Below are 11,715 nucleotides of genomic sequence, written 5' to 3'. Positions count from 1 at the left end.
AGGCTGTCTGAGAGTCCTCGTAACCCGGAGGCTAAAAACGTTTTAGGTGAACATCAAGTTACAAGTCTTTTGCTATTCTGCCCCCGTCCAACCCCAGCTGCTTTTTAGTTATAGCCAAGCTTTTTCGGACTTATAATCAGTTATATTCAACCTTCGCTGTAAAAACCTTTTCAAGCTGAGAAAAACGCATCTATTCTCTTTGAAAGTGTTGGGAAGGTGGAATTTCTGGAAGAGCAAGGAATAAATAGCTTCCCTGAAAACAGCAAACCACTCTTTCCTTCATATCAATGGTTCTTAATACAAGATTTTAGTTCATTTATCGGTGGGATTTTTTTCCTTCTAATTTTGAAGACGTCCACCCCTGTGGATGTGTCAGGAAGCTGTCGTGTGTTCCTGAGAAAGTGAAAAGAAGTCAGGGTGCCACAAGCTCCCTTGTTAAGACTGCAAAAATCTCGCTTTACTTCAAACTCTGCTGCTGCTTTTAGACTTCCTCTGTTTTACTTTAGCAGTGAAGCCCCATGCGGGACATGTTACCACCAGATGATATGATGACCCTTAAAAGGATTACAATGAATTATCCTCTGGTGACTCTGTATGTTATCAGAGAATAATGCAAATTTCCTTAGCTTCTTTTCTTTACAAAACCTGTTTGTGTTCCTGTGCCATCTACCATTCCTAATCATAGCCCAACCACAAAACGAAGCACTCTGCCCTCCTACTGTTCCCCTTACACTGTAAAGTACTTTATCTTGTTTTCTGAGCAACAGCAGAAGATACACAAACCTAGGAAGGAGCTATGTGGTGGCAGCATTGTCCTAAGCTTCCACCCTCAGGTGGGGGCTGCTTCTGCCCCCAGATTTTATTCTATGAAACTGAGCCCTGGCTGGCAAATCTCCTACCCTGCCAACTGTGTTATCCCCTTGGGCACCCAACTCACATTTTCTTGGGGAGCAACCTGCTTGTACTGTTCTCCGACTATTTCAAGCACTAGGTCCACCCTTAAATTCTCTGTATCCTTGCAATTTCAAAGGAAAACATGCCCTAATCAAAGCCTGGTATCAAAGATGGAACAGAGCTTGTCCAATTTTACACAGCAGTTTCCATCTCTTCTTTCCTCTGCCTCCAGCTAAGAGGGTTGGTAGCTGTGGCCTTCCTACAGGAAAATTGGTCCTTTTTTTTCCTACTGCCATTCATGCTTGCCAGGGACATGCAGTGTGGGCAAATGCTTTCATCACTCAACATATCAGTGGTGCCAGTCATGTATTTCTTCCACTTGAAGCCCTAATGATTGAGATACAAACTCCTATTATCTATCAGCATTCTAGGTCCTCAAACATGAATATACAATAGTGCACAGTCATTATCCCCTTGCTATAAGAGGCCAATTACCACAATTTCTGTGATGTAACCTAGGTTTGCACAACCTAATGAAACCTATGTCAGCATTTATTCAGTTCAGTTGACATCATGTGATCAGATAACTGGGCTTCTCCATAAAAGATTGCTGTTTTGGCATGCTGGCAGCCTCCCCTCCTATTGCAGACTGAAATACAAGAACTGTAATGCTAAGAAAGCACTCTAGGAGATGAGTAAGAGGAGTTTACTGGTGACCTCCAGGAGAGGCAAAGAGTGTGGCATGGATTCAGCTGGTATGCCCTCTACACAGACAGTTCCTAGCTGCCCGAGTGCCTGGTGTCGTGTTCCTCACACATCCGACACTGTGACCTGCCCATGGTTGTCCTGTGGGACTTCAGGCGCTCTGTTTCCTTTCTGCAGCTCTCATAACATGACAGGGCAAAGATGATGATTCTGAAAGCAGCGTTATAAGAACTGCCCTCTGCCACAAGGCCAGAGGTGATTGAGTCACAAATTGCACACAACCACAGAGTCAGCCTGTTAGCTAGGCCACAGCCTTGTGAGTTAAAGCTGAACGGAGAGAGCCTGTGTGTACCTCTCATCAGTGAGAATTATCCCATCCCGGTGCCTCCTTCAGCAAAAAGTGGTGTTGAATCATAGAAAGCTTTGTGCAGAAAAACTCCAACTTATTTCTGAGAATGAAAACAATTGCTTGCTGCGTTCTTCAGCATTCTGTACCTAACAGCGGAGGGGAAAAGCAGTGTTCTGCAGCTGGAGATGCATTTCTACAGACCTACGTGAAAGAAAAAGAAATGCTGCTGGAAGAATACTCAGCCTTTAATTAACTCTGCCTATTTGAGGAACAGAACAAAAAGACTGTGAGTGGAACATTGGCCGGAGATAATGGACTCCCAGTGACACTGACATAATGAGATAACACTGAAAAGCAGATGGAGCTGAAGTTGTACTTTCAGGGTTGGAAGCATTCATCCTCTGGCAATTGCTGTGCCACTAGTTAGCTGGGCAGCACTGGAGGCACCAAATGTCTTCTGTCTGTACTGACAGCAATTCCTCTTGACATAAGTGGAAAGAGGATGCTCAGCATTTCCAAAGTTACTCAGCAGTTCGCAGCTGCTCCCAGTTATAGCAACTGGCAGGCGATGAAAACCCAAGGTACAAATTTGTTTTATTTTAAATATGGCAACATGTGCTATGGGTTTATATTACCAACACATACACAGCTAAAACTGCTATGAGAGCACGCTGAACTCAGTTCCATACAAACATGAAGAGCTCCTTCACTGTGGGGGTGACGGAGCAGAGGAGCAGGCTACCCAAAGAGGCTGTGGAGTTTCCTTCTGTGGAGATACTAAGGCCTCGCCTAGACGCCTATCCGTGCGACTGCGGGGAGCGCACTTCAGAAGGGTAGGACTCGATGATCTCCCGCTCCCCGCTACCAGCCATTCCACCCGTGTCCCCATGCCGCGGGCAGCTCCCAACGCCTACCGTCGCCCCCCCACCCCAGCCACCAACGGCACTCGCATGACAGGCCGGCCCGCGCCTGCGCTCGGGCCATGGCGGCGGCGGCGGCGGATGAGCGGATCAACCGGCGACCGGGCGCGTGCGCGCGGCGGGCGGGGCTGCAGCGGAGCGAGAGGGGCGGGGCGGCGCGGGGGCGGTGAGGGGTCCCGGTGCCGCTCCCGCTCCGGCCGCACTGGTTGGGCCGAGCCGCGTCTCCCGCCCGGACTCGGCCGTGGGGACAGGTGAGCCGGCGCCCTGCCGGGGTCGTAGGGCTGGAGGGGTCGTCTGCGTGGCCCCGCGGTGCCGCCCGCTCGGCCGGGGGTGGCGGCTGCCGTGCTGCGGGACGGGCCGGCCGTTGGGCGGTGCGGGGGTCCCGCGGGGGTCGGCCGCGCCGGGAGTGCCGCCTGCTGGGCGGGCGGAACCGCAGCCCCGCGGTGTGCGGTCTGCGGTCTGCGTGGGGCTCTGCGCCCGGCGGGCCGCTGGCAGCTCGGCGGTGACCGACACCCGGCGACAACCAACTCCTGACGCGGGCTGTGCCGCTCGCGGAGCGCGGTGCGAGCGAAGCGAGCTCTCGGGGCGGAGGGCGGGAGGCCTCTGCTCGCATCTGGAAGTTTTCCTAACTTCAGTCATTTAAACTGAAGTATAGAAAATATAGATCTGTTTGGTCGCCGTTACGCAGTTGAGTCGCTGCTGGTGCTTGTTCGATATTAACCTAACGTTCAGAATTTTGGGGAGACAGCCGTGGGTACTGAATTGAAGCTCTCAGCCAACGTCAGTGTAAGAGAACTGGGCACAGTGCAGCTCCCATCACGTCTGCCCTACGGTGAGTCCGGCGCTGCTGCAGCGCTGCTCTGAGTGCAGGAGGAGAATGGCTCGGTGCGGCTGACACCTGGTACCTTCCAAAGGCACTGAAGCAATTCTGCGTGCTGCTCCATTTCAGAGTTCCCTGACAGCTACTGAGGGTGTTTGCTTCTTTGGTCTCATAGTAGTTTCGCGTCGCTACTCCTGAGCTTTGAAGCAGTTGGTTTCCTGAGCAAACAGCTTTCTAGAGCTCCTTTCTGAGCTCTGACTTAATGCAGTCTGTTTCAAAACTGAAGCACTAATCTGCTCACTTGTGGGTGCTGGCTTAATTTTTGTCTTGTTGGGGAGTTGCTTAGGTGCTGTAAGTAGAGTGAGTTGCTGAGACAGATATAACTTAGAATGCAACAAACAATGTATGTTTTTCTTTTCCTTGGTCAAATGTGGGTAAAGGAAAGGGCTCTGTTTAAACATGCTTTCATGTCGAATTACTGTAAAATGAACTTCTCAGAAAATAACCGTGCAGCTCTCGTGTCCACACACAGCATTGAACTTCTGGGGATACTTCATGTTCTGTGCTTGAATTGTCATCATTGTTTGTTTAAACTTGTTAACTTTTACTATGGAAGGAAGAATTTCCCGAGGCTGTAGGAAAGACTGTTGGGCTTGTGTGCTTCTTACTGGGAATTGAACCAGGGTGAAAGGCAGGCTGATTTACTAATGGTTTTTCTTTAGATCTTACCGTATTGCTTCAGGGTTTTACACCTGGGGGAGCTGAAGTGCTGGAATTAGTGGAAAATGGAAGTTTAGGATTGCTGTGCTTTGGGGGCGATAAATATTCTGTTGTTGGTCAAGAAGGGCCAGGGAATTACATGTACTGCATTCTACTTTTTTTTGTCTGTTGTCATGCTTTCAAGGAAATGCTCGTGCAGCCACCCAGTACAAGAACCTATGCATGCTTGTGCCCTATGGAGTTGTGCTCTAGCTGCCTCTCCCTCTGGTAGATCTTTGTGTGGAGCGCTTTGCCAGCATTTAATCAACCGTGCTGCTGATTTGGCTCTCCTCTGTTCCCTGGTGGCTGTTCCACCACCTGCCTCCCTATTGCATTTCACACAACTGTTCTCTGACACCTCTTGGGTAATTTTTTGAGGGGGTTTCTCCCTTATCCCCCATGTGCTATGAAATCTCTGTCATGTTAGGCTATCCTCCAAGCAATTTCTCATGTTTGTCTCTTGGGCTTTTGTTTTGGAACAGAAAATAAATTTGATACAGAAAACACATGACATCATATAGTTAACTATTCCAAATGAGCCAACTGGCTTTTCTTTTTGAGCCTATATCAAGCCCTGAGGTGCTCAGATTTCTGATTAAAAGCAGAACAACTTCTAATGCACAGCGGACAAGATATTAATAAAAGAGAACAGAAGTCCATCAGTGAAGAAACAGAGCTGTTTTCTAGGAATCAAAGTAGTTAAGACTAGGTGGCAAATTACCTAAAAGTGGGGATTTTTCTAAAGTAGCATTCAATGTAATGAAGGCAGTACAGAGGGTATGATTGTGTTCCCAAAATGGTACTATGTAAATCTTGGTCAGACCTTGCTTCCATGGCAGGTGTGCTTCTAAGGAGATGGGAAGCAGCTGAAAGCTTTCTGAGATGGGTCCTTACGCAGCCCCTGCTGTTGCGTGAAAGCAAGCAGTGCAGCTCTTTACCTACGGGGATTCAGTGAATTGGTGAGGAAGTAAGAAGTCCTGCTGCTAAATGTCAAATGGTGCTGTACTGAGTGACACATTGTTTCCCTCCACCCCCCTTTCTTAATCTGTGCTCATACTGATATTGAATGAGACTGCCTTTCTAGTTAACTTCTATTACAAGGCATGTAGCAATAGTAGTAGTAATAGTTAACAACACATAATTGGTAATTATATGTTTCAGCAGTCTGTCTTTGAGAGATGCACAGTCTTAGGGGTCAGAAAGATTTTTCCTGAAGGCTTTGTTTCCTTTTAGAGGGCTGCTTCTGGATTTTGCTTGAGTGATTTATTTTGCTGTTATGCTGTGGATAAAGTTGATAACCTCTCTGTTTACTGCCAGTAGTTTGCTTCCTTCCCTCTGCTGCTACAGCTCTTCCACTAATGCAGAGTGAAGGGCTTACAGCTGGAGCCACTTGAATGGCCTCTCGCTTTCCTTTAAAAGGTATGAACAGATATTGAGGCTAGTGTGGCTTTTACAAGTTTTTCAGATGTCAGAAGGTCTAATTGTAACCAGAGAGTATATTTAAAAAAAAAAAAAAAAAAAGTTTTTTCCTCTGAAAAAAATAGTATTCACTTTCACGATCTTTGGAATTAAATGGAACATACGTTGTTACTTTGTGCACTTGCTTTGAGCCCAAACTTAAACAATCTGCATCATTTTGGAAATGTTTTTTATAAATCAATTTCTGATCAAGGAAATGGTTTCTCTACCTAAAAGGATGATCAATTTAAACTCAGTAGAAGCTGCTGCTTGTGGCTTTATCTGAAGAAAACACTTGGCCAATAGCAAGTTGCATACTTTTCCAGTAGTTTGTCTCAGTTAATTCACTTTTTTGTCATTTTGTACTGTAGACTTGAAGGAGCTTGGTGTTTCAAGGACTGACCTTCACCTCTAAGAGGAAGGTATATATGCAGCACTGAGCATTATAAACTGAGGGATGTTTAGGAAACAGTTCTTGTAATAAGGTGCTGTTTAACAGCAGATATGTTAGTATGAAGTGTTCTGTACAGAGTAGCTGGTTCTGGATTGTGCACAGTTTGAATTCTGTACAGTATTTTGGTATGTTTGTTATAAAACAATGTTTTATTCCATCTGGACTCTGCAACAGGAAAATCTGTTGCAGATGTAACGTATATGGTAGCATAAAAAAACCTCTTGAGAGGAACTAGAAGTGTTTGACAGATGGTAAGAGGCATTTGAAAAGTGAGATTTTCATTTTGAGGAAGTAACGTGGACTTCTGATACAAGATGAAGAAATAAGCCTCATTTTCTTCACGCTGTTAGCAGTAGATGCGAGTTTGAGCCTAGTTTGCCTTTTCCCTCAAAGTGCAGTGTTGATAGTCCAGTGAAACCGTCACTTCTGTCTCTTTGCAAGCTCCTGAGTTTGCAGTGACTTTGACACAGAACTGAAGTGTGCGTATCTGACCTTCCTCCCTTTTTTTTTTTTTTTAATTCAACCATTTCCCTGCACCGTATCTCATTTCATGTTCTCGTAGCATCTAGGCTTGAATAAATTCGTGCACTATCTGTACGTTCATGTATTTTCCATTGCTGTAATCCTGTCAGCCAGCGTTTGTATTGAAGTAATGCAGAAGGTGTTGATATGGCTGTTCAGTTGAGGCAAGGGAAAGCAGCTTGTTTCTTTTTGTTATCTTTAGCTTGCCTGCAAGCAGAAGCTGTGGTATTCTGAAGACCAGCTGATTGTTTTTTTTTTTTTTAAAGGCTTGGACTTCACAGGGCGGCATGTTTCTCCTAATTTAAACACATAATTTATTTTTTTTTAGTAAAAGTATTGTTACACAACTTAAGGAAGTGTGTTTGTTGAAGGAACTGTGCATCAGAAGATAAGTTGGTTTTGGTGCTCGTTGGTTTGAAGCTGATAGCAAGCTGGTGCCCAGTATACTGAAGAGGATACTTGATTGGGGTTGGTCTTTATCTTTCCTTAGGAATAGCTGCAGTAAGCTCTGTATTCCCCTCTTCCCCCCCGCAAAGGTAACAGTACTCATAGATGATTTACTTGACTCCTCAAATGACAAATGGCAGAACCGTCATTCCAACGCTGGGATTTTCCAAAGTACAGGAGGCTTTTTTATGAATACCTGTGGAGTGCCTCATCTCAGCAGCTGGCTTATTTTCCTCAGAAAAATGTTCTTTACATATGTGTTTATAGATGATTTGGAGAGTTAAGGCAAACAGCGTGTTACTTAAAATAGGTATATTAAGTAACAAGGGCGTCATTCTTAATATGAGATTTGGGCAGTGAATGCTGGTTCAGTTGCTGTCTAATTTGTGAATTACTGACGGTTCTTGGCAGCATCCTGTAGGAGAAATGTGATTCATTTTAAGAGACATGGACACTTTTTGACAGGTACACACCAGGTTCCTTTGCGTGAGATTTTCTGTTGAATTTTTTTTTCTAATTACTGTTTCAACATGTAGTAATAAGGATAGTTCTGCAGGCCAAGTGAGCACTCTCCTAGGCAAAGCACAGGCAGCGTTTGTTCAGGCAGTGCTCTGAGGATTCTGTCTTGCTTTTTTTTGGTTAACATGCTCAGATTGTACATTCTTGCAGTCTTTGCAAGTTTACAGAAGTATGTGATGATGCCATAAATGTGTGATTAGATACTGGTCAAGTGGTGCTGAATTAAGAAACATACATTTACTTGAGAGCTTAGCTTCCCTCTTCCAGCTGTGAAGTAATGAAGATCACTCAGTATGGGGATTCAGTGATAGAAGACATTTGCAGTGCTAAATAGCATTTTTTTTGCCATTATTGCTGCGTGTTAAGCTGACCAATGGAAGTAGCTGCTTGCAGGTCTCTTTGGCACAAGCAGCAATTAGAGAGCTCCGCATGGTGCTCGTCTGCAGGGACATCAGTGCTGTAGGACTGGTCTCCTTAGCTAAGCCAGGGCACTGACACATCACACTGCTGGAGCCCTAGGGGCTGCTGTGTGGGAGGTAGCTGGGCAGGAGGCCTGCTCTGTGTGAGGTGGGGCGTGCTGCAGAGAGCAGAGCAATGCGGCTCTTCTTTCAGTGTGGCCTGCAAACCTTTACCCTTTGTAAAGCAAACACTGTTCTTGAGCATGGCAAGCATAGCTAGGATATTGTGTGGACATGGAAACATTTGGGCTAGATAAACTACAGGTCTTTGTTTTGTAGCTGTGGGGGTCAAAACTGCACTGCTGTATTGTACCAGGGGAATGGGTTTACCATTGTTTGTTATTGAAGGACTGCTCAGAGTGCGTGCAGCCTAAAGGCAAATATTTAATGTGGCCTGGAAGGTCACCAGTCTTCCTCCTCACATGACATTACCTTTGTCCGATAAGAGCTGCATTGTAAGGCCTTCAGTGTAAGTTCCTTTTTGCATTGTTAAGAGCTCTTGTGATGTTTCTCTCTGTATTTTTCCAGTGGGAAGCCATCATAAGAGTTAGTTTATCTGTTGCCTGCTGAGAGCTGAGATGGTTTAGATAAATGTTTGGAGTGGTGTAAGCAACTACTGAGAATGGGTACTAATATAGAGAAAATGCTAGTCGTTTAACTTTTACTTTCCACTCATTCCCACTCTCAAATGTATCATGGAATAAAGGCAACTCCCATTTACTTACTGGGTTCACTTTGTGCTTTGGTCCTTTTTAGAGAGTGTAGCAATGTGCTTCCAGGCTTGTAGAAGGGACTCTGAGCAAAGGAGGATGGCAGTGCTGTCTGCTTCCTATCCACATTGTCTACACTCTGTCCACTGGAAGGATGCAGCACTTATGCACACGCTTTGCTCAGCACCCCTTGCCCTGCTTTGCAAATGGTTGCTGAGAAAATGGTATCTCTGGTCCTGCAGATTGATGGGCAGGGGCAGCTCTGTTGTGTTGCAGTCCTGCCCAACAGAAGGGAGCCAATGGAGCCAGCTGGGCATGCTGGAAATGGACTTCTTCTCCCCTAAGAATTGTCTGTGTGCAGTTTCACTTTTTTTGGAAGAAGTCACTTGCTCTGTGCTCTAAATTTTAAATCTTACTTTCACATGATGAAGTTCTTACAGAGCCACAGGACTTCTGTGCAAATAATGGCTGTGCCAGCATTGCTTCCATTCTGCCACGCACTTGCCCAGGGTTGTAAGGTCTGAAGAAGCTGTGCAAGATGTTAGGTGGAGATGTCAACTGCATGATATTTGATGTTACTGTATGAACTTCTTAGAAAACTGCATGATGGTCATTATTGTGAGCAGTGGAGACAACTTTTGGAGATTTCGCAGAAAACTTCAGATTCAACTCTGTTATCTTTTTCCCAAGCATTCTGTATTTTGGACGGATGTACTGCATGTAACATGTGATCCAAATACAGGTTATATTCTGAACGCATTTCCAGTGCTGTTTTTTTACTGCTTGTGCATGTTCTTGTGCATGTTATACATTAGATGTAAAATCGTCAGAACTACTGTCTGCTGAAGTGCTTAGAAAAAAGGGAAGGCTGTGACAAGGGAGAAGAAATTAGCTCCAGAGAGCACTGGAATACCTATGTTGGTGTATTTACCAGTTTTAGTGCTGCTGCTTTGATGATTTTGGCATAATGCTATGAAGCTCTTTGTCTTCAGTGCCAATTTTGCTGCTGTTGGAATTTGGTTACTCAATACTTACGTGTTTTAGAAATCATGTCACTATTGTTCTTTTTTCCCCGACCCCACAGTATGCTTTATAAAATTGCCATGCGTTAATTAAAGAATCTAATAATAGTGAATGAACTAAAATACATACGCAAATAATTTCAGTGTAGTTTATTATCTAAAATGAATCCAATTAGTCATGGACATTCTTACAGATTCTAGTATCTCATCTACTCAGTTTTGTTAACTACACTTGATTACAGCCTGTGTAATTAAAACAACAGCAAAAAAGCCCCTCAAACCAACTAAAAAAACCACTCATGACAGAAAGCTGAGAACAGTGACTGACTGGAAGGCTGTGCTGCCATTCAGGAGACCTGGACAGGCTGGAGAGAAAGTTGGCCGAGGTTCAACGAAGGCAAAATGTGGAGTCCCACACTTGGGGAAAAGCAATTGCATGCATCAGTACGGATTAGGGGCTGAGCTGCTGGAAAAGAGCTTTGCAGAGAAGGAGCTGGGTGTCCAGGTTGGCTGTGAGCCAGCACTGTGTGCCCTTGGAGCTAAGAACAACAGTGGTATCGTGGGGTACGTTAAAAAGAGCATGATCTGTAGGTTAAGGGAAGTTATCTTCCCTTCTGCTCTGCCCTGGTGAGGCCACATCTGGAGTGCTGTGCCCAGTTGCCCAGTTCAAGAAAGACAGGGAACTGCTGGAGAGAGTCCAGTGGAGGGCATCAAAAATGATGAGGAGCCAGGAGTGTCTCCCTTATGAGGAGAGGCTGGGGGAGGTGGGGGCTGTTCAACCTGCATAACAGAAGACTGGGGGTGGGGGTGAGGGGGGTTATCAACAGTTGCAAATACTCAGAGTGGGCAGGGCCAGGCTCTTTTCAGTGGTGCTCAGCAACAGGAAAGGAGACAACAGGTCCTAACATCCTGCAACACAGAAGTTCCCTCACGGCTTGAGAAAAATCTTTACTGTGAGCACTGAGCAAGCTGGCCAGAGAGGTTATGGTGCCGTCTTCTCTGGAGATGCTCAAAGCCTGCCTGGACATCTTGCTGTCTGGCCTACTGCAGGGAGCCTGCCATTGCAGGGGGTTGGACTAGATGATCTCCAGAGATCCCTTCCAACCCCACAGTTCTGTGATTCTGTGGGGAAAAACAAGCCCCACCCAAGCAAATAAAACAGAATTAAGTCCATTTTTGCAGTCTGGCCAAAACAGTTGTTGTAATTCGTTTTGTATAGGTTCCTTGATGAAAACAAAGTATCAGGAAGTCTTTCCAGTCAAGATGAATAAAATTTGTGAAGTATGAAGTCTTTGTCATCTTTTTAAATAAAAAACCCCTTTGTATTAGATTAGTACTAGCACAGAACACAAGCAGATAACTGTGAACTTTATACTGTGGAGGCATGTGGGTGTTACTGGTTTCAGTATATGGCATATGTAACTGCAGCAAAACTGGTGCAGCACAGTCCGCACTAAATAGCGCACAGAGACATCCAGGTGCTACCTCAGAAGAAAGGGTTTGTGCTTTATGTACTGCCTTACAATGGGATGGGCTGGTGCCAGCCATCTTTTGCTGTGAGAAGGCTCGTGGCTTGTACAAAGAGTAGAGGTGCTTTGCCTCAGTTTTTCAAAAGATGAGGAAAAATAGATTAGCTTATAAGTGCCTCGTATTAGGAAAGGTAGGAATGCCATCTATA

The 11,715-nt window shown here is 45.3% G+C and overlaps 1 protein-coding gene across 2 annotated transcripts in view; it reads left to right on the top strand.

The window, feature by feature from the left end:
- The first annotated feature begins 3,046 nt into the window (after positions 1–3,046).
- The window catches only part of OSBPL8 (oxysterol binding protein like 8), a 79,926-nt gene continuing 71,257 nt past the window's right edge, over positions 3,047–11,715 (top strand). For both annotated transcript variants that reach the window (XM_042815883.1, XM_042815881.1), the window contains exon 1: positions 3,047–3,119. The gene's annotated coding sequence lies outside the window, so the exon portion shown is untranslated. The remainder of the gene's footprint in view (positions 3,120–11,715) is intronic.

The sequence above is a fragment of the Centrocercus urophasianus genome, unplaced genomic scaffold (assembly GCF_019232065.1).
Source record: "Centrocercus urophasianus isolate 14NV4802_14NV808 unplaced genomic scaffold, USGS_Curo_1.0 seq_15, whole genome shotgun sequence".
In the NCBI taxonomy this organism is placed as follows: domain Eukaryota; kingdom Metazoa; phylum Chordata; class Aves; order Galliformes; family Phasianidae; genus Centrocercus; species Centrocercus urophasianus.
The sequence above is the reverse complement of the archived record's forward strand: the minus strand, read 5'-3'. Positions and strand labels throughout refer to the sequence as shown.